Below are 24327 nucleotides of genomic sequence, written 5' to 3'. Positions count from 1 at the left end.
ACTATCACCTGACCAAGTTGACACATGAATCCAATCATTATAGTCTATCCCTTGACAACTTGGCAGCTATACACATCACTGTAAACCGTACTTAATCTCTAAGTAGAACACAATAGCAGATACATTTTTGGCCTGACCATATTCATTTGTCCTGTGTATAACCAGAAACATATTAAATCTTTCCAGAATAGGATGCAAGTCCTTGGGTAACATTCACTCTTAAACTAGATATCCTATAATGTAAATACTATAACATGAACAATACAATTTATGTCATATGATAAAAGCATAAGAAATAGAAGAAAACAAGACATTTACTTTATGTACAAATGCAAACATACTTGTAACAAAGCAAGGAAGAAATACTCATACCTTTACAGCCCTTGTTTCTGTAACTGGTCACATAGTTCTAGTTCATATTTATTATTACCTTCTTCTACTACTGATTCCATGTTCCCTTTACCCTCATCAAGAACTTCAGCTTTCTGTGGTTCTTTGCCTATGGTGGCCCAAACCTTCATTCCTGAGTTTCTCAGCCATTGGTAGTCCTGCCTTGGTTGGGTTGTTGCAATTTTCAATTGACTTTAACCACACGACATGGTAGTACTAAGAGATGTCCTAAAGGATTTCCTGTATTCCAGGAACACTCTTCTTTACCCCCACTGTGTAGTTTCAGTTCTATTTCCCTTTGTTAGTCAGGATCAATCACCCCCAGACAGTATAGTAATCCCCTTCCTTGCTTGTTGATTCAGAAGCATGAGAATCCAAAAGTGGCCAGTCTTAACTTACAGTTCAATGGAATCATTGTTGTGTGTCCTGGTGGGTGCCCTCCTCCTTTTGTAACTAAGACTTGTAGACCAGAAGAACTCAAGTTTTCAGGGACAAGAAGCTTAAATCTTCCTAGTGGATCACTAGGGGTGATAGTGAGTGGTGTCCTTCCCATTTTCACTCCTTGATTCCTGGACCCATGAATCCTGGCTACGGAAGAAACAGCACCATGGAGTGGATGCTGATGCAGAACATACACAGCCTCCTAGGGAACACTGTCCCAGTCCTGGGACAAGAAACTATGTTCTTGCAGGACTACTTTGCACCATAATTGTGTCTTCAAAAGGCTGTTTCAGTGTTCTATCAGCCGCTGCTTCTAAATGATGGGGAACATGGTAAGATTAGAGAATTCCATGAGCATTTGCCCATTCCCACACTTTACTGGCTGTGAAGTGGATTCCTTGATCAGAAGCAATGTTGTGTGGAATACCATGATGGTGGATAAGAAAGTCCACAGATGGTAGTTTTGGCAGAAGCATTGCATGCACAGATGTTAATTTTGGCAGAAGCAATGCACGCACATCCCATATCCAGAGTATGTACCTATTCCATTTAGAACAAATCACTGCCCCTTCCCTGACAGAAGTGGCTCAATTTAATCAACCTGCCACCAGGTAGTAGGCTGATCAACTTGGGGAATGGTGCCATATAGGTCACTGAGTGTGGGTCTCTGCTCCTGGCATACTGGGCACTCAGCAGTGACTATACCCAGGTCAGCCTTGGTGAGTAGAAGTCCATGTTGCAGAGCCCATACATAACCTCCATCCCTATCACATGACCACTTTTATTCATGAGCCCATTGAGCAATGACAGGAGTGGCTGGGGAAAGAGGCTGAATGGTATCCACAGAATGGGTCATTTTATCCAATTGATTATTAAAACCTTCCTCTGCTTAAGTCACCCTCTGGTGTGCATTCACATGGGACACAAATATATTCATGTTTTTTGCTCACTCAGAAAGGTCAATTCATATACCTCTTTGTCACCAATTGTCCAGTCATGTTCCTTCCAAGTCCCTGACCATACAGCCAAACCATTAGTGACAGTCCATGATTCAGTATATAAATGCACCTCTGTCCTGTTCTCTTTCAAGTAAAATGAACAACCAGATATACTGTTCAAAGTTTTACCCACTGAGGATTTCTCTTTACCACAGCCCTGCAAGGACATCCCAGAAAGGGACAGCAGTGCTGAAGCTATCCACTTTCACGTGGTACCTGCATATCATGCAGAATCATCTGTAAACCAAGCCTGAGTTTTCTCTTCCTCTGTCAGCTGATTGTAAGGAACTCCCAAGAGCCCATAGCTCTGTGCTGGGAAGGAGAAGTTACTGTGGCATGAGTGGTAGCCATGGCATTTGGGCCACTTCCTCGTGTAACTTACTTGTGCCTTCAAGACCTGCTTGAGCCCTATCTTATATATACTATTTTATGATGGAGTGCTGCTGTGCAAGCCCAACTTTTTGGCTTGACGGGTCAGAAAATACCTAAGCTCGTGATCAGCAACTCATTTTTCATGGTAACTTGGTGGCTCATGGTTAAGAGTTCAGTCTCTACTAAGGCCCAGTAGTTTCCCAAAAGGAGAGTAGTTATCTTGAGATGGTAAGCCTTTACTCCAAAATCCTAAGGGCTAATATTGTGATTCTCCTAAAAGGACCTGCCAAAGTCTCCAGACAGTATCTCTCTTTGCCACGGATACTTCCAGCACCATTGGATCTGCTGGATCATATGGTCCAAGTGCCAGAGCGGCTTCCACAGCAGCCTGGACTTATTGCAGAGCTTCCTCTTGTTCCGGTCCCCACTCGAAACTAGCAGCTTTTCTGGTCACCTGGTAAATGGGCTGGAGCAGCACAACCAAATAAGGAATGTGTTGTCTCCAAAACCCAAAGAGGCTGTTCTAGTTTGCTAGCTGCCAGAATGCATTATACCAGAAACAGAACAGCTTTTAAAAGGCGGAATTTATTAAGTTGCAAATTTACAGTTCTAAGGCCATGAAAATGTCCCAATTAAAATAAGTCTATAAAAATGTTCAAATTAGGCACCAACAAGAGGTTACCTCCACTCAAGAAAGACCAATGAAGTTCAAGGTTTCTCTTTCAGCTGGAAGGGCACATGTGAGCATGGTAATGTCTGCTAGCTTTCTTTCCAGGCTTCCCGTTTCATGAAGCTCCACCAGGGGAATTTTCCTTCTTCATCTCTAAAGGTCTCTGGTTGCCTGGGCTCTTGTGGTTCTCATGGTTCTTTCCAAAATGTTTCCTTTTTAAAAGGATTCCAGTAAACTAATCAAGACCCACCTGGAATGGGTGGAGTCATATCTCCCTCTAATCAAAGGTTAATACCCACAATTGGGTGAGTCACATATCTTTGGAGATAATTTATCACATTTCCAACCTACAGTACTGAATGGCGATTAAAGGAAACTGCTGCCTCCACCAGATGGATCGGGATTAAAACATGCCTTTTCTAGGGTACATAATCCTTTCAAACTGGCACAGAGACCCACTAGGCATTGTGTCTCTTTTTTCAGTCATAGGATGGGCTGGATGCAACAGATTATCCTTCACCTTAGAAAGAATATCTTGATGTGTCCAATATCACAGGACACCTAGAAATTTCACTGAGGTGAAGGCCCCTGTATTTTTGTTGTATTTATTTCCTATCTTCTGCCATGCAAAAGCCTTACCAATAAGATTAGACTAGAGTAGTTGCTAGTTCTTGTTCACTGGGTCCAATTAACATGATATCAATATAGTGTTCCAGTGTGATGTCTTGTGGGAGGGAGAAATGATTAAGATCCCTGTAGATAATATTATGACATAGAACTGGAGAGTTGATACACCCCCAAGGTAGGACAGTGAAGGTATACTGCTGGCCTTGCCAGCCAAATGCAAACTGTTTCTGGTGGTCCTTACTAACAGATATTGAGAAAAAAACATTTGCAAGATCAATAGCTGCATACCAGGTATCAGCAGATGTGTTGATTTGCTCAAGCAATTATACCACATATGGAACAGAAGCTGCAATTATAGTCACCACCTGGTTAAGGTTATGATAATCCTCTGTTATCCTCCAAAACCCATCTGTTTTCTGCACAGGCCAAGTAGGAGTGCTGAATGGGGATGTGATGGGAATCACCACCCATGCATTCTTCAAGTCCTTAGGAGAGGCAGTAATCTCTGCAATGCTTTCAGAAATGTAGTACTGCTTGAATTGACTATTTTGCTTTATAGGGGCAATTCTAGTGGCTTCCACTTGGCTTTCCTACATTAATAGCCCTCACTACATGAGTCAGGGAACCAATGTGGGGATTCTGCTAGTTACTGAGTATGTCTGTTCCAACTATGCATTCCAGAACTGGGAAAATAACCACAGAATGGGTCTGGGACCCACTGGACCCACTGTGAGAATTTGCTAAACTGCTAAAATGCAATATGCCAGAAATATATTTGTTTTTACAAAGGGGATTATTGGGTTACAAATTTATAGTCCTAAGACCATGAAAATGTCCAAATTAAGGCATCAACAAGAGGATACCTTCACTGAAGAAAGTCCAATTGTATCCAGTTTCCTCTGTCAGCTGGGAAGACACATGGCTGGCATCTTCTGGTCCTTGATCCCAGTTCATTGCTTTCAGATTCTGATTCCAATGGCTTTCTCTTTAAGCATCTGTGGGTCCTCATGCAGCTTCTCTGGGGAAAACACTAGGTTTCATTTCTTAGTTTAACATCTCCAAACATCTTTTTCTCGGTATTGTCTCTATGCTCTCTGTGTTGGCTCTGCGCTCTCTCTATATTTTCTGCCGTTTATTCTTTTCATAGAGGCCTCCAGCAAAAGGATTAAGACCCATCTTGTATTGGGCGGGTCACATCTCCATGGAAACAACCCAATCAATAGGTCCCAGTCACAGTTGTGTGGGTCACATTTCCATGGAAACAACCTTATCAAAAGGTGCTACTCAATTGGGTGGGTCATATCTCCATGGAAACAGCCCAATCAAAAGGTCCACCCAACAACAGGTCTGCCCCCACAAGATTAGATTAAAAGAACACGGTTTTTCTGGGGTACTGAAAAGCTTCAAACAAGCACTATTTGTTATTCTTATCTCCTCTTTTCTGTGGCTTTGGTGGGGGAAGGAGAAAAATCAAATATGTTTTTAGTCTGCTGTCTTTATACACAGCTGTCTAAATATTTCTTTATATATATTTTCTATCATTTATCCAGGATTCAAATGCCAGGAGCTTACAAATAATTATTGTTTGGGAATATAGCATGTCCTGGGCATTCCAGGAAAATGGTCTGTTCAACATGTGTAGTTATTATAACATTATAACATGTTTCATGCTACTGTAAACTTCTGAAAAAATTTATTGGCTACATATTTCAGAATGTAGAGGTACCATATTTTCTGGACTTCAGTGGGAATTTCAGATTATACAGGTTTTAGTGATTCCTTCCTAAGAAGATCAAACTGAAAACTCAGAGTATCAGGCTCTTACTTTCCACTAGAGTTTGAGATTTATTTTCTTTCAGTTGTTTCGTTGTTATGATGAATATCTTTGTGCATAATGCTTTTCATATATTAGATTCTTCAGGCTAGGTTCCCAGGAGTAGAATTACTGGATCCAAAGCTATAAACATTTTTAAGGCTTTAGATTCTTATTGTCAAATTGCCTTCCAAAAATTATGGCATTTGCTTAACAGGGAAACAGTGGATTGAAATATGTTAATGTAGGCCAATGGGAAAAGGAGGGAATGAGGTAGTCCACAAAACCCATTTTAGTCCCTGAGCACACATGCATGAACACACACAAAATCTTGACATTTCTTCTTTCATCCACTTATGGTTCCAACTCCTTGGTTGTTATGACAGTAGCCAATCCCAGACTGGCAAATTGTGATTGGAAGAGCACTTATCATTTATTTAGATTGTCAAAAGAATAAAAAATTAAGAATTTTCTGAATGACAGCTCCCAGTTTTAGCACAACTGTGAAATATTCCAAACAAAGACACTTGTGAGAATCCTTGAGATGGTGTTCCATAGGCCTCCACACCATCAGAGCTCTAGCCTCAGACTTCTCTGTACTCTGGAGGTAGGGCCCAGACCCAAGAAAATACCACTTCTGAGATAAGAAAAGTGGGTTACTCAGTGGAAATCTGATGGTCTCTAAAGCCCATCTCTTCTTGCATTATGGAACATTTCCAATGTGTGTAGGCCATTTTACTTAACAATCATGACAGTTAGGTCACACATAGTATTTTGCATTATGCAAACATGTAATAGCCAACCCATCAAACTTGAAAGGAGAATAGTATCTAGGTACTAAGTTGAGGAACACACTTCCTTTACCATCTTGCAGTGGTCAGGTGAAGAGTCATTCGTTTTTGAGTAGAAATTCCCTTGTGTCCACGCACAGATGAAAATAGGTACTATGTCACAAAGACTTAGCCAAAGCTATACCTTTATTAATGTAATAATGGCTCCTGATTGTTACTAATCCATTTTCATGATGATATATCCTATGGTGCTTGTGAGGTGATGGTGGAGAGAAAGGTGATGGTACTTGTGCTAGCAGGGTCCTCATGGCTGAGCTGAACATGTTGGGGTAAACCCACCCTCAGGTTCTTTGACCAAAGTCTCAGGGTCTCAGTAAAAATACCTTTTCTTTACCTCAGAACCCCAGTCACCTCATAAAAGACTGCTGCTTTAACAAGGCTTTAAGTACACCTACCAGAGAGGTCCCTATTTGCTGAGTATTACAACCAGCCTTGCAATTTTCCTTAGTATTCTGTTGATACATTTGTATGAAATGTCTAGAAGAAAATAACTGAAAGTTAAATATACTGTAGAAAATAGCATGTTTTTTAGTATTAGGGAGATTTGAATTATGATTTATTTGTTTACCTCTAAGTGCTTTGGTTTCCACATATGAAATGGGAAAATAATACTTAGCTCATACAAATGTTATATGATTAAGTAAAATGATCCTTGTGGATGCATTTGGGACAGTGCCTTCACCCATCTTGTGCTTGTAGCTGCCAGTTACCTTTCTTCCCCTCAGAAGAGAAATAACTTTAATAGTGGGTGGTGCACAGACACCTTCCTGAATAACTTGTCAAGGTGGAGTTCTGGATCTTGGCTTTCATTTTTCTCTCTCTGCTTCTGATAATTGATGTGCCTCTAGGAATCCCCCCTTTCCTCTGCCATCCTTCTCCCATTTTTCTAAAACAGTGGTTCTCAAAGTGTGGTTCCTGGACTAGGGGCATCAATATTCCCAAGGAAAACAGAAATGCAAATTCTTGGGCCTCACCTAGACCTACTGAATTAGAATCTCTGGGGCTGATGCCCAGAAATCTGTGTTTAAGGCCCAGAAATATGTGTTTGAACAAGCTTTTCAGGTGATTCTGATGTAGGTTCAAGTTTGAGAACCACTGGTCTAAGGACTGGACTTTGTTAAAAATACCCATTTTCACATTTGGCCTGTGAAATCGGGTTCCATAGGCCTCAACGCCTATGGCCTCAAGACCAATTTGGTCTGTTGTCTGGACATAGCCCATTGTCTTGAGTCTGACACATAAGCTGAAATATCTATCTACATCCTGAACAGATGCCTACCCTGTAGAGAAACCTCTAATACGTTCCTGTGATAGTGTTTTATTCTTCTCACCTGTGAATGCCCAGGCACACCTGTGGTGTTTAAGCATTTGGCAGGTCCTCAGCATGTGGAGGAGGAAGTCTAGCTTTTTGCTCTCCTACAGCCTTGCATCTGGATTATGGGGCATAAACTTTATTGTATTTTTCCTTTTATTTTGCATTTTACATCCTGTCAGTCCTTGAAACAATTGTGTTTTGCAAAAATGGACAGAAGAAAACTCTTCAAATGTTGCTAAACACTTTAATCCTCTTGAGTGTTTTCTCTGATCGTAAGTTCAGAGCATATGCCAACCTTTTCTGTATCTTCCAGCTTCAAAATTCTTCCACCTGTATAATTTGGGAGAAAATTTTACTGTGCCAAGCAGGGTACCAAAAATTGCTATCACTGTAATCTCTAAGATCTGGATCCTGAATATTACTGCCAATATCTTTATCACTATATTTTTTCCTGTATCCAATGTAAGTTTAGCACACTACGTATTAATAAATACCTGTTGAATGCATGTGCTCAATGCATATCAGTCCTCTAGAGAGCCTCCAGGACTGTCTTGATCACCTGCTGCATATTTTGAATGCTACTGAATTGAGAGTTTCTTGGGTGGTTTGTGTTTATCTTGCAAGGAACTTTGCCAGGAGGAAATTAGACTTTATAAGGTCTTGGGTAGTTGGAGGAACCATAGCAGAACTTTAGTATTTTGGAGAGAAATTATGTTGGGCTTGACATCAATATCATGTAAAATATGAAACCTCTTTTTTGTGCAAGATTTTTTTGGAGATTATCAGGCACCAGGGTGAGAAACTTCAGAAATTGAACTGATTTTAATAGTTTTAGGTTTGGCCAGAAATGGAAATAACTGAGAGATTGCAATTAAGATTGCCGTGGTGTCCGGCGCTGTACATAAGATGTCTTCCCTCTGCTCTTAGGATCTTTGTGTTTCCTGTACCCATTGTTTGGAACTTTCTGCATAGATCTTCTCAGGACATATCTATAGAACATTTGTTAAGAGGCAGTATAGTACAGTGATTAAGCATGTGGACTTTGGAGCCAGACTGCTAGGGTTACTGTGCTGCCTCATCCATTTCTAGCTTGATGACGTTGAATAAGTAGCCAAGCCCTTCCCTGCCTCAGCGCTTCCTCAGTAACATGGAGATAGTAATACCAACTTTATAAAGTTGTTGAGAGGATGGAAATACTTGATTCATTAAAGTGCTTAGAACATTTCCTGGTACAAAGAAAGCCTTCAGTCATTGATATATATTAACTATTATGATTCATGTTCGGTTTCAAAGCTAATCCTTTCTGCAAGGCTTTTCTTGGCTATTCAATCCAAAGCAGTCATCCCTTACCCAACTCAGTCTCTATCATAATGACATTTTATTGTCTTCATGACACCTAGCACAATCTGACATTATCTGATATAGACATTTGTTCATCTGTTTATGTGTCTTTCCAGCCCCAAAGCATAAGCTCCGTAATATCAGGCATTGTATCTTTGGTCACTGGTGACTCTTCAGCATCTCAAATACTGCCTAGATCACAACAGGCATTCAGTAAAAATTTGCTAAATGAATTATAAGTTCCAGAGTTAATCCACTTATGATAAAATTCAGAGCTATTATCCTCCCACATTGTGAACAGGCAGGGCATGATCTGGGGCACCCAGGTCCCTTAGAGGCCAGCTTCTCTCTTGTGATTCCTGCGAAATTGGGTGGCTTATTGATGAACTTTGGAGCCTGGTTCACCACAGGATCTCCTAAGATCAGAGAGCTATATACAAGTGGTCAGGAGGTGCAAGGTGAAAAGGCATGATTCTAGTCCCCCAAGGATTGAAATGAAATAAAGTTTTTTTTTTTTTTTTGAGGTTTGGCTGTCATGCGTACTCAAGGAGATTGAGAGATATTTCTCATTCTGACTGTTCCAAAATATGACTGGTTGGTTACACCTGTCATGAGCTTTTGCTAGTCCAGGTCCCAGCACAAATCACAATGAATCTTTATGTGAGAAAAATTCCATTTCTTCAATGGTAAGCTTGACCAAGGATGCATCTCATTTGGAAGCTCAAATCAGCACTGGGCTTCTTTATTTTATACATCGATACATTTTTTTCAGTATACACGCCAGCCTGGGAGCACTAGATCCAAGACTATTTCTGGGTCAACCACTTAAAGTTACCCTTGTCTATATGGGTTCTACAATGATTTCTTTTCCAATCTCCTTTATTAGTCAGGTGGGGATAGGATATCCTATCCTACACTGAGGGAACAAACCCTGAATCTCTGTGACTTAATTCAGAGATGCTTATTATTCTTGCAAAGTCTGTAGCAGGTCCAGGCAATTCTTCAGGGCAGCTGCTAGTGGTGACTCTGAAAATCAGGCTGCCCTGAAGAATTATGTACAGGCTTTCCCTCCTTCAGCTCTCAAGTGATGCACTTTACCTCTGCTTTCCTTTCTATGGTGAGAACAGGTCACATAGCACAGCAACCTATAAAGCTCTGGGATGTATGATCTTCCATGTACTCAGCAATGGAAGGAGAACTGGGTTTTGGTAAACACTGGTTATATTTACCATAACTCCCAAAAGAAAATGACTTTTCTATTTTTGTGTTTCACTTATGCTTAGGATTTAGATAGAAATAAAAAAGGTAATGTCTTAAAATCTTGGGACATAAGCAATGACATGGAGATGGAATAATTATGAATATTAGAAAACCACTTAGAAATGAGAGTCTAAGAAAGAGATGTATTCTAACCACCCAGAAGACTTAGCTTAGCTTCTCAGGATTGGTAATAGAATACAGAGATTAAATATTCATGTCCTTAGATAGAGTTTTCCAAGTATTTACACAATTTTTCAATAAAAATCAAAATTACTATATGTTAGGCATTGAATTAGAAGGGATACAAATGTAGGTAGGTCAGAGTTCAACTCTAGAAAACGTATAATCTTGTGGGAAATACAGATTTATTAAATAATAAACTACACAACTTGGGAATTATAATATAGAGGCTTGCACAAAGTGAAGTGGTGGCTTGAGGGGAGAGCAAAGGCTTCAGGTAGGAGCTAACATTTACACTCAATCTTTTTTTTTAAATTTTTTATTAATTAAAAAAAATTACAAGAAACAAACATTCCTAACACATATATTCAGCAATTCACAATATCATCACATAGTTGCATATTCATCATCATGATCATTTCCCAGAGCATTAGCATGAATTCAGAAAAAGAAATAAAAAGACAACAGAATGGGCGGGCCACGGTGGCTCAGCAGGTAAGAGTGCTTGCCTGCCATGCCTGAGGACCTGGGTTCGATTCCCAGTGCCTGCCCATGTAAAAAAAAAAAAAAAAAGAAAAAGAAAAAAAAAAGACAACAGAAAAATATAACAAACAGAAAAAAAAAATTGTACAGGCCATACCCCTTACTGATCCCTTTCATTGATCGCTAGCATTTCAAACTAAATCTATTTTAACATTTGTTCCCCCTATTATTTATTTTTATTCCATATGTTCCTCTCATATGTTGACAAGGTAGATAAAAGGAGCATCAGACACAAGGTTTTCACAATCACACAGTCACACTGTGAAAGCTATATCATTATACAATCATCATCAAGAAACATGGCTACCGGAACACAGCTCTACATTTTCAGGCAGTTCCTTCCAGCCTCTCCATTACATCTTGGATAACAAGGTAATATCTACTTAATGTATAAGAATAACCTCCAGGATAACCTCTCGACTCTGTTTTGAATCTCTCAGCCATTGACACTTGGTCTCATTTCACTCTTCCCCATTTTTGTCGAGAAGGTTTTCTCAATCCCTTGATGCTGGGTCTCAGATCATTCTAAAGTTTTTCTCAATCCCTTGATGCTGAATCTCAGCTCATTCTGGGATTTCTGTGCCACGCTGCCAGGAAGATCCATACCTCTGGTAGTCATGTCCCACATAGACAGGGGGAGGGTGGTGAGTCTGCTTGCTGTGTTGGCTGGAGAGAGAGGCCACATCTGAGCAACAAAAGAGGTTCTCTTGGGGGTGACTCTTAAGCCCAATTTTAAGTAGGCTTGACCTGTCCTTTGTGGGGTTAAGTTTCATATGAACAAACCCCAAGACTGGGGGCTCAGCCTATAGCTTTGGTTGTCCACACTTGAGAATATCAAGAATTCAATTTGGGGAAGTTGTGTTTTCCCCCATTCTCACCATTCCCTGAAGGGGACTTTGCAAATACTTTTCCGCTCACTGATCAAATCACTCTGGGATTCATCAGGGCATCACCTGGACAAACCAACAAAATCTTATATACTATACAAAGTTCCATGTACTTAAGGTGTTCAATCAACTATCTACATAAGTTATATTAGGAGATGCACTAGTCAAAGTATAGATTTGTACCAAATAAACATTTTTTGCTTTAGTCTCACACATTAGTTGAAAATTTAAAATATTAAGTACCATCTATTTTCAGCACACTGCGGTAATGACATTCTTTTGTTCTTCCTCATGCAAAAACATTTTTTAAATTTGTACATTTAGTCACTATCATTATACACTCTAGGCATTCCTAGATTACACCATCTCAATCTTTATCATCTATCTTTCTTTGTGATTTCATTTACGCCCCAGCCCTCCTCCCTCTATCATTCTCATATGCAGCTTCATTCAGTGTTTTAACATAATTGCATTACAGTTAGGTAATATTGTGCTGTCCATTTCTGAGTTTTTATATTCAGTCCTGTTGCACAATCTGTATCCCTTCAGCTCCAATTACCCAGTATCTCACCCTATTTCTATCTCCTGATGGTCTCTGTTACCAAGGAAATATTCCAAGTTTATTCACTAATGTCAGTTCATATTAGTGAGACCGTACAGTATTTGTCCTTTTGGTTTTGGCTAATCACACTCAGCATAATGTCCTTAAGGTCCATTCATGTTGTTACATACTTCATAACTTTATTCTGTCTTACAGCTGCATAATATTCCATCTTATGTAAATGTCACAGTTTGTTTAGCCAACTGTCTGTTGATGGACATTTTGGCTGTTTCCATCTCTTGGTAATTGTTAATAATGCTGCTATAAACACTGGTGTGTAAATGTCCATTTGTGTCCTTGGCCTCGTGTCCTTTGAGTAGAGACAGCATATAGATGGGTCCTGTTTTTGAATCCATTCTGCCAGACTATGTCTTTTGATTGGAGAGTTTAATCCATTAACATTCAGTGTTACTACTGCATGGATAGTACTTTCTTCTACTATTTTGCCTTCTGGATTTTATATGTCATATCTAATTTTCCTTCTTTTTACCTTTACTCATAGTCTTCCTTTCTACACTCTTCTCTACACCTCTCTCTTCTGCCTTCATATCTGTCTCTAGTGTTCCCTTTAGTATTTCTTGCAGAGCTGGTCTCTTGGTCACAAATTCTCTCAGTGATTTTTTGTCTGAAAATGTTTTAATTTCTCCCTCATTTTTGAAGGACAATTTTGCTGGATATAGAATTCTTGGTTGGCAGTTTTTCTCTTTTAATAATCTGAATATATTATCCCACTGTCTTCTCGCCTCCATGGTTTCTGCTGAGAGATCTGCATATAGTCTTATTGGGCTTCCCTTGTATGTGATGGATTGCTTTTCTCTTGCTGCTTTCAAGATCCTCTCTTTCTCTTTGACCTCTGACATTCTGACTAGTAAGTGTCTTGGAGAACATCTGTTTGGATCTATTCTCTTTGGGGTACGCTGCACTTCTTGGATCTGTAATTTTAAGTCTTTCATAAGAGTTGGGAAATTTTCAGTGATAATTTCTTCCATTAGTTTTTCTCCTCCTTTTCCCTTCTCTTCTCCTTCTGGGACACCCACAACACATATATTCATGCGCTTCATATTGTCTTTCAATTCCCTGAGTCCCTGCTCATATTTTTCCATTTTTTTTCCCTATAGTTTCTGTTTCTTGTCGGATTTCAGATGTTCTACACTCAATCTTGAAGAATGAATGAGCAATGGCCAGGTAGATAAGAGAATAAGAGCCTTCTAGGCAAAGAGAACACTGTGAAAAGGCACAGATGTGTAAAACAATAGGAATATCAAATATGATTGGAGAATAAAGTGGAGGGTGGCAGGGCATGAGGGGTAACTGGAGTGGTAGGCTGGGGCTAGAGCATGAGGAGTTTTTTTGGCCATGTTAATGCATTTGGGCTTTATCTTGAAGATAATGGGGTTCTTTTGAAGGGGTTTAATGAGAGAAACAGTCACTAATTATACAGTGTTTTTGTTTGCTAAATGCTGCTGGAATGCAATATGACTAGAAATGAAACAGCTTTAAAAAAGGAATTTTATTAAGTTACAAGTTTTCAGTTCTAAAGCCATAAAAATATTCAAACTAAGGCATCCAGAGAAAGATACCTTGACTCAAGAAAAACTGATGTCTGTCACATGGGCAGGCATGTGGCAAGCATATGATGACCTTTGTTTCAGGTTCAGTTGCTTCTAGCTTCTGATGCCTGTGGTTTTCTCTCTAAGGGCCTTCACTTAGCTTTTCTCTGTGGGCCTTCACTTAACTTCTCAGGGACACAACTCCGGATTCTGGCTTTCGTAGTATCTCATGGGAAGACATGGGGTGGTGTCTCCTGGGTTCTGCATCTCCAATGTCCATGTCTAGGTGTCTACTCTCTCCTGGCACTCCAGGCACCTCCATATGTCTGCATCTGTGTCAGCTCTGAGCTTTCTCCAAAATATTTCCTCTTTTAAAGGACTGCAGTAAACTAATCAATACCCACTTTGAATGGGTAGAGTAACAAGTCCATCTAATCAAAAGGTCACACCCAATATTGGGTGTGTCACATATCCATAGAAATAATCTGATCAAAGTTCCTATCCCACAATGTTGAATCAGGATTAAAAGAAACATGGTTACCCCAACAAGATTGGATCAGGCTTAAAACATGACTTTTCTGGGGTGTATAATATTTTCAAACAGGCACACACAGTTTTCTCTAGTAGCTGGCAGAAGGATGGATCAGAGATGGAGAGACTGGGCAGGGAGACTGGAAAGGAGACCGATAAGCTGATTCACTGAGAGATGTTGAGATCCACGCTAGGGCAGTGACCCTGGGGATGAAGACAAGACCTCCTGAATATGGCATTAGGGTAGCATGTTTCACTCCTGGTACGCTTAGGCGTACAGACCAGGAGGGAGCATTGTGAATATAGGATCCTTCAGTATCTTTAAGAAGCTCTCTAACTTTGGGTTTCTAACTATAATGCATGCTTTTGGAACATTGTCCAGATCTCATTTATCATCTCCAGCAGCTGGAAGTGTTGACTGATAAAGACTCACAGATGCTCCCCTTATCCAGAATATTGTCCTCAGCTGATGGAAGCTCCTGGCTTTTAAGCCCCATCTTTGGGTAGCCCACAGACAGTGATGGACTAATATGGTAGCACAAAAATTTGGACCTAAAAGCAGGACAGCTTTGTATTGTAATTTATATCTAGAGCCCATTGTGTACCAAGTCACACATTGTTACCTAGAAGCTTCTTCTGCCCTATTCTGCTTCTCTTCTTTCTTTCCACCTAAGAGCACTTTCTTAATACATCATGTGCATCAGAATCCTTGTCTCAGACTCTTCTTCCAGGGAAAACAACTCAAAACACCAGGAAATAGTGGATATGGAAGTTAATGGAAAATGGTTTCCCACCCCTGTTCCCCCACACAGCTGCACATATGAGGAAGGAGAATTTAAAAGCCTAGCCCAAAGTAGATGTTATCAACATGGCGATGTAAGACATTCCCTGAAAAACCCTCCCCAGAGACTTAGTGAATGAAAGGACAAATTCCACTTGCTTAGAACTTTGGAGGATGATAGAGACTAGAGGATGGTAGAGACTGGAGAAGGGCTCCAGAAGTGCTGAACTGAAGACAAAGAAAAATATCATGTAGGAAATTTCTGTTCCAGAATGCCATTCTTTTCCCCTCCCCCACACTCAGTCCCATTCAGCTTGGGAGTCTCTCAGAAGCAGCAGCCTGGGTCCCTTCCACTTCACAGAGAGACTATAGAGTCACCTACAGCAGTGAGTTAGACCCCCACACACATCCAGGCTCAGGGACCCTAGTCTGCAGAGTCCCAGGGCAGAACACAAGCTGCTGATGAGTGCTGCATGCAAAAAGGCACCCAGCAGAAAGAAAGAAAAGAGAGAGACATGGCAGAACTGCTAGCAAGAACTGTTGTGCTGTCACTCAATACAATTTTTGTTGGGTGGACCACCTGAATGCAAAATGGACTTTTCTGATGTGACGTGCCTTTCTGGATTGGCCTCATCAGGCTCGCTGGGTAGGATACCCTATTGGGGAATAAACTAGAAACAGAAAAACATCATAAAAAATGGGGTGGGGCTGGTAAACTGAACCACCATAAGATAGGATAGATCCCAAAACTGAAAAGTATAAGGAAAATGGGCACTGGGTGAGGAAGAGAAATTAAGCAAACATAGGAGCTGAGGAGAAAATTCTGCACATACACACACACAAAACAGAACAAATCAAGATTCCCAGAGAAGGAACAGAGGAAGACTCTTTCTCCTGGAGGTGAAACAATGGCACAAAAAGTGCAATCTTAAAATTGCACCACATATCCAGGGCAAGAATGAGATGAAGATGAGCTGGGAAATCTGAACAGTTAAACAGGGGCTATTCTAAAGAGCTAGATAAATTGGGCCAAGCATCAAAGAAGATCCTTACCATAAAGCCAAACAACAATAAAACCATAGACAAGCCAAACAACAGTAACACCATGGAAAAGAGGGAGAAGTGGATCTTCAGAGTTAACTCATCAAGATAATCAGATGACTGGACTTCATCAAAAAATTCCAAACCATACTAAGAAACCCAGTCAAGAGAATGAATTAGAACTTTGGAAGAGACACAGAATTTGGAAGTATTCAAACAAAAAATGTTCAAACATTTTTAAATCAATTCAAGGAGATGAAGGAAGAGATGCATAAAGAGATAAAAGTTAATAAGAAGATGTGTCAGCATAAAGAATAATTTGGACATATAAAAAGAAACAGGGTGGTGCAATGGTGGCTCAGTGGAAGAATTCTCACCTGCCATGCTGGAGACCCGGGTTCAATTCCTGGTGCCTGCCCATGAAAAAAAAAGAGAAAAAAGAAAAGAAAAAGAAACATAACAAAAGTTATGGGGATGAAAGGCACAATAGAAGAGATTAAAAATACACTAGAGGCATACAACAGCAGGTTTGAAAGGGAGAAGAAAGAATCAGTGAACTAGAAGACAGGACAACAGAAATTATATGGTAGAAGAATAAATATTGAAAAGAATAGAAAAAATTTGAACAGTGTCTCAGGGATTTGAACAACAGCACTAAATGCACAAACATATGCATTAAGGGTGTTCTAGAAGGATAAAAGAAGGAGAGAGGGGAAGAAAGAATATTTGAGGTAATAATGACTGAAAATTTCCCAGCTCTTATGAAATATATAAATATGCATGTCTAAGAAGTGCAATATACTCCAAACAGAATAGATCTTAATAGACTTACTCTGAGACTCATGCTAGTCAGAATCTCAAATAGCAAAGATAAAGAGAGAATACTGAAAGCAGCAAGAGAAGTGATTTGAAACATAAAAGGGACCTTCAATAAGACCAAGTTCCAATTTCTCATCAGAAACCATGGAGACAAGAAGGCAGTGGTATGATATATTTAAGGTGCTAAAGAGAGAAACTGCCTGCGAAATTTCTTTATCTGGCAAAACTGTCCTTTAGAAATGAGGGGGAGTTTAAAATATTCACAGATAAACAAGACCTGCCCTGCAAGAATTGCTAAAGGAAGTTCTGAAGGTTGAAAGGAAAAAACAGGAGAGAGTGGCTTGTAGTAGTGTGAAGAAATGAAGATCATCAGGAAAGGTGACTAAAAGGGTAAATGCAAAACCCAGTAGTACTGTACCCTCAATATACAGTTCTACTTTTAATTCCTATAAGAACCAGAATACAACTGAACAAGCAAAAGGAAGATTTCCTGATAATGAATATGCAAAATATAAAGTGATAATGTGAGACAAAAAACATACAGAGAGGAAACAGGGATATAGGAGCAGAAAACATGTATGCCATTGAAGCTGAGTTGGTATGGTAGTTAGGTTCAGGTGTCAACTTGGCCAGATGATGGTGCCCAGTTGTTCTGTTGCTGTGGACTTGAATCATCAGGATGTGAAATTCATGCACGGCTGATTACATCTGCAACCAGTTAAAGGGAGTGTCTTCCACAATGAGTGAGACCTGAAAGGAGAGGTCAGAAGAAAGAGAAACAGCCTAGCAGAGCTCAGCAGCCCAGCAGAGCTCAGCAGCCAAGCAGACCTCAGCTTAGTGCTTTGAGTCAGCTCAGACCCAGATGTTTGAAGATGCAGAAAGGAAATGCCCCTGGGAAAGTCATTTGAACCCAAAAGCTGGGAGAGAGAGCAGCAAATATCACCATGCACCTTACCAAATTAGTAAATTTGTAACTAAATAAATCCCCTGTATAAAAGCCAGTCCATCTCTGGTGTATTGCATTCTGGCAACCTTAGCAAACTAAAACAGCCTCTTTTCAAATTAGTAGGCTATAGATGTAGGTTGTGTAATATAAACCCGAGGATGACCACAGAGAAAGTTTTAAAAATAAATATAGAAAGAGAAATGAGAAAGAGATCAGCAGATATATCACAAAAGATCAACTATACAGGAGAGGAGTTTGCAATAAAGGAAAAGAGAGAAAAAAAAAAACAAACCCATGTCATATAAAAACCAACTATCAAAGTGGATGAACTAACTAAATCATGTATAAAGTGATAATACTGAATGTTAATGGATTAAACTCCCCAATCAAAAGATACAGACTAAATGTTGGGAAGAGATTAAAGACTCTACAGTCACACAGGAAACTGCATTGGGAAGTTTCAAAGGGAAGGGCCAGAAAAGAATGCACTAGAAAACATCCTGTACCGAATATCAATACTGTCAGATTATCCCCATTTCACATTTGAGGAAGCAGAGACTCAGAAAGGTCAGGCAATCACTCAGTGCTACACAGATGGCAAGTAGCAGAGGCAGAACCTTGTGCCCTAAGTTTCTATAGAGTTTCCTAAACCACCCTCTTTCCTGTTGTACTCAGCAGATAGTAAGGAAGAGAGTCATGATCCCAAGCCCCACCAGTTTTAATGGCTGGCAGCCCCTAGAAATATTAGACAGTGCTGGGCAGGTGATAATATGTTGGGAAGACCCTGGGTTAAAGGGTGTGTGCCCTGCACTTCAAACCCAGCTTGGACACTCACATTCTTCATGCCTCCTTGACCTATCACTCTTAAAATGTTGAGTTTTTCATATTTTTTTTTACCAGTTTTGCTCACTTATGACCATCCTCCCTCGATTCTGAATCCATTCACGTCTCTACTCTCTCTAACCCTCTCCCTTTTCTCTCTCTCTTCTCTCTCTGTGTGTGTCTACTTCTCTATTTTTCTCTAATTCTCTCTCTGCCAACTGCCTTCTTTCTCCTTGTCTCTCTAATCTCCATCTCATCCTACTATCTTACTTTCCTTGTTTCTCTCTTTCTCTGTCTTTTACTGCTCTCTTCCCCCTACCCGCCTCCCACTTGCTCCCTCTCCAGGTTCATCCACAAAATCAAGAGCTAAAATGATATGTCAAAATAATCCATAGTGTCTAAGATGACCTGAAGTACCTCATCTTGTACATAGGCCCCCAACATTGACCAGGACCGGGTGACTTACAGCTAGCTGCCTGATTAAAACACTGAGGGAGGTTTCGCCTGGAGATGGTTTTATAGTGTTTACTGAAGGGGGAGTTGCATTTTTTCTCCATGCCAAAATGAAACAAAGCTTTTTGGAAATGGAAGTAAAAATTAAAAACCCAGCTAGCCCCTCTTAGTATTGTTCTGTGTGCCAGCAACTTGATGCTTTTTCAGAGTGGGAGGAAAGTAACTGCAAATGCCTCCTTGGCCCAAGCTTCTTCTTGGCCAGCGAGCTCCTCAGCATGGTGAGGGCTGCTTTGAATAGGAGACAGCAAAACAATGGGAAAACTGGGCTAGGAGCCTTCGACCCAGACGCTGAGGCTAAAAATGACTATACCCTCATGGGTAGTGTTATTCTACATAAACGGAACAGGAGGGAGCCAAAGGCTTTGTAAAGATGGCTTAGAAAAGGGGGAGACTGCCAGGGAACAAATTTTATCTATTTCTGCAGCCCACAGCCTTAGGAGCCATGGGGAGTGGGGTGGGGGGAGGTGTGTGGAGAGAGATAAGAAGAGAGATGTTATGAGCATTTGCAATTCCGTTTTGGAAGATAGAAGTGAAACCAGGTCTGGGAGAGGCCAAAGTTAACTAATCTCATCCCTCCTCTTTTTAGATGAGGTGATTGAGGTCCAGTAACTGCAGTACCTTCCCAAATTGCCCCTACAGAAGAAGCCAGTGTATTGAGGAAAGTATACTTTGGAACTTCACTCTTTTTCTATCACCACCCATATCTGCTTTGAAAGTAGAAATGAACATAGCCTTCTGTAACTTGATGTTTCTATCAAAAGGGGCCTAGAGCTCAGACCCATGAAAACTGGGAACTCCAGGGAGCAACTGGGTCCAATACCCCTAAGTGCAGAGTGCACACACATGGTTTGAAGTATTTAGATTCTCTTTCATAAGCTTGGTGGAGAAGATGCAGGAGTCTCTCACTCAGTTCCATTGCATAGTTTATCTTCAAAATACATACTCTTGAGCTATGTTTTTTTTTATTTTAATTAGAGAAGTTTTAAGTTTAAGAAAAACCATGTAAAAAATAAAAAATACATTTCCATATACCCCGATTGTGGACACTTTGTATTGGTGTGGTACCTTTGTTACAACTGATGAAAGAATATTAAATATTAAAATTGTACTATTAACTATAGCCCATAGTTGACGTTGGATGTATTTTTCCAATATACCACCCTTTTATTAACACCTTATATTAATGTAATACATTTGTTATAATTCATGAAAGAACATTCTTATCACAAAAGGGTTCATTATGTTATACAGTCCCATGTTTTATCTTTTAATTTTCATTCAAGTGGGATACATGACCCAAAATTTCCTCCTTTCAACCACATCACATACATAATTCAGCACTATTAATTACACTCACAATGCACTACCATCACTACCATCCATTTCCAAACCTTTATAATCAACCTAAGTGTAAGTTCTACATGAACTAAACATCAGCTCCCCATTCTCTACCCCCAACCGATCCCCTGGTAACTAACATATATTCTAGAATCTAACTCTATGTGTTAGCTTATAATAATTAGTTTATGTCAGTGAGACCATATAATATTTGTCCTTTGGGGTTTGGCTTAATGTCCTCAAGGTTCATCCACGTTGTTGCATGCATCAGGACTTCATTCCTTTTTATAGCTGTATAATATTCCAGTGGAGCAGCTGAAATGGGTCTATGACATCATGTGCACTCTGTCTGCAAGTCTTAAAGATGAAATGGGACCATAACATTGTGCCCTCTGGAAGTGTTAAGTCTCCGGTCCCTGCCATTTCATCTGCTCCAGCACGGCATCCTTGTTGTGAATTGCTTTCATAATAACTATCATCTGTCACCTCCTACCAGAGGCCAGCCTACATTCTATGATCTTTCATATCCTCACCATGTTTATTTTAGGTTTGCAGGAGTGATGCACTGCTTTGTTTCTCAGTGCAGATACTTGGGGGCTCAGAGAGGTAGAATCAGGCAGGCATAGGACCAGTCCTCCAGAGTCACAGACCCAGAGCTCTCAGGAACAGTTCTGTGGAATGTTGGTGCTGAGGACACTTGCAGGTGAGGGTGGGGGAGCATAGTCAGTGGGGATGGAAAGAGCCTTCCTTTGCCTTTGGCAGAGTGGGGGCAGAGTGGTGGCATTTGGCTCCCTCTGCTGAGGATAGAAGGGGTAGGGCTCCTGGATTTGTTGTCATTACCATGATGGTGGTAATGAATATTTATTGAAAAATAGCCCAAAAGAGAATGGGCCAAAACCTGAAACTGAGATGACTCTGGTCATAGAACTCTAGAAATTTAATTTCAATTATTGCTTCTTATCAATTAAGGGCATGAAAGGAATAGAGAGGCTTTCCCATCCCTTGTAAGTATATCCACCATCATACACAGACACACACATACACATACATGCTCATGCAGATACACACAGATGTATGAACACATACACAGACACACTTGCACAAACACATACAGAGATACATACAGACACATGCATACGTACACACACACAGACACACATCACCTTGTGGAGCTTATGAGAGAGCTAGATTGCACTGCTGGGGCAGCTAGGAGTTCTCCTTTCCTTAACTGCACTCCAAGCAGGCATCTCTGCCCTGGTATTGGAGCTGTCCTTTCACAAGGAAGGAGCAAGAGACAGTATCATGAGAGAAGATATTTTCTGTACCTTTTCCCTGCCTGGGCTGATCTCTGTTAGGGCAGGAGAAAGAAGGGAGAATTAGGTCCTCATGTTCCCTAGGGCTACATTATATGCCCAGGTGCTTGGCCTAGGCTTCTCATACAGCACTGATCAGTTTGCATTTAAAGGACCTGTTTCCAAGACTGTCTGCACCACTGTGCTGTGAGCTCTCACAAAGCCACAGACCAGACCTGATGCATTGTTCTCTCCGCACATGAAATCTGCCAGGTGCAGAAGTTGGAAGGAAGGTATTGTGGATAGAATTAGAAAATCCATTACCATGGTACCCTTACCGCAATTTCAGATCTAGCCTTCTACCTTGAAATTGCAGAAATCCAGTCCTAACCATGAACCAGAATCGCAGGGATCCAGAAATACAAAGGAATTCTTGAGAACAGGGAACTGAGTCAGAAAGTAATACGTATTTTGCAATAGGAAATAGATGTCTTTAAACCTTGAATGCTAATATAGGCCAGATCAGGGCATTATCTCCCAGTGAGCAGATGTGCCCTATGCCAGGGATTCTCAAACTTGACCATGTATCAGAATCACCTGGAGGGCTTGTTAAAATAGAATCCTGGGCCCCAGTCCTACGTTTCTGATACAGCAGGTCTGGGAGGGGGGAGTTTTAAAATTTCCATTTCTAACCATTTTGCAGATGATACTGATGCTGTAGACCCAGCATGAACCTCTACCCTAGGTCAATCTGAGGAATGCACCTGGTAGGGAGCATGGCTCAGTGGTCCCCAAATGTGGTGAATCTCCCAGGAAATCTGGGCATTTGGTCATAAACTATAAATATATACCCCACTGTTTCCATTCTACTTTCACTATTCTCTTTCTTGTAAAACTAACCAAGCAAAAACACCTGATCCTAAACTGTAACAGTCAACTCCAAAAATTTAGACCCCCCAAAACAAAAAACAATGTATTCTTATAAAATAGTTTTGCATGGCAGCTGGAGAAGCAACCCTGGCTAAGGACGATAAAGAACTCCAGGGAGGGCTAGGGTTTACCAGCAAGATCCCATTCCAAGGACATGGGGGCAGACCAGGTAATGCCACTGCTTGGAGGAAACCATTGCAGAAATATGGAAGCGTGAGGCTGAACTGCAGTCCACACCTGTTCTCTCTTCAGCACAGCTGCCTCCTAAGGCACGGATGGCCTCACCATCTGTGCCTTTAACGTGAGAAACGCATCTTAAAATATACTACTTAATTTAAAATTATATTTGTCAGCTCACTGCTGTGCCAATTCCCCCACAGTGGTGTTGCTGACAGAACCATAGTACAACTAGCCAGCTGTCCAGGGGGTCAGATGGTGGGCGATAGTGTGTATGTATGATGGAAAGCAGGGAAACTTTTATAGCCAGTAGTCACACCTTCATGTCCTCTGAGACTTTGGGACTCTCAGAGGTCCTGGGCTTCACAGAATTAGGCACTGATATTTCTGGAAAGGATGGAAATTCTGAAAGTTCTCTATGAACTTTTCCATCGTTTTTCCTACCTGCAGTACAGATTCTGTGGGCAAATGTTAATCAAATCAATATGTCTACCTAAACAAAACAGCCCACAAGCTACTGTTTCTAAGTCTTATGCCTGCCTGAAAGCTATCTGGGCATTCTGTGTCTCAGAGTTATAATGTACCTTCAAAAAGTCCAAATTATGCCTCAGTTCAGTCAGTTTGATTCCCTTCATTGTGGAAATGCGGATTTTTCACAGCCTGGGTGTGACAGACTTGTTCCTGCTGTGCTATGAATACATGCTTTTTCATTAGGCACCACCTTCCCATCAGGAGGTGTCTAAGGGTGTCATCTGAACTTTTCTGTTGTGGCTTTGAAATAAATTGTAACCACAATTTGTGCCAAAAAGGAGAAAGTGAGGAAGAAGAAAGGGAGGGCGGGGGAGAGAGAAAGAAAGAGAAAGAGAGCAGAAGAAAGGGAGAAAGGAAAGGGGGAAGATAAAAGTAGGGGAGAGAGAGACCCTAATTCTAGACAGACATGTTTTCTAAGTAGTGATCAGTTTCTAGAAAAAAACAAAAAAACTTCACAGTTAATTGTATGCTTCTCAAACCTAAGACTGAAAATGAATTTTCTGCAAATTTTTTTTTAAGTGTTTAGTCTAATTAATGGTTTGAAGGCTGGAGGACACCAGGTGGAGCTAAAGAGAAGTTTGTTTTATTTTGGATGAGGCAGTGACTGACTGGCTTACTCTGTGGTCTTTTACTATCTCAAAATGAAAGTTAAGACCCAGTACATCTTTGCAGTTTATGTTTCTTCTACAGAAATGGTCCATTTTTTTAGCTGCATCAACCATTGGCCCTTCAACATCAAACCAACTACATCCACTTCTTGCTTTTTC

This window comes from Tamandua tetradactyla, chromosome 15, assembly GCF_023851605.1.
Source record: "Tamandua tetradactyla isolate mTamTet1 chromosome 15, mTamTet1.pri, whole genome shotgun sequence".
NCBI lineage: Eukaryota > Metazoa > Chordata > Mammalia > Pilosa > Myrmecophagidae > Tamandua > Tamandua tetradactyla.
This window is presented reverse-complemented; position numbering follows the sequence as displayed.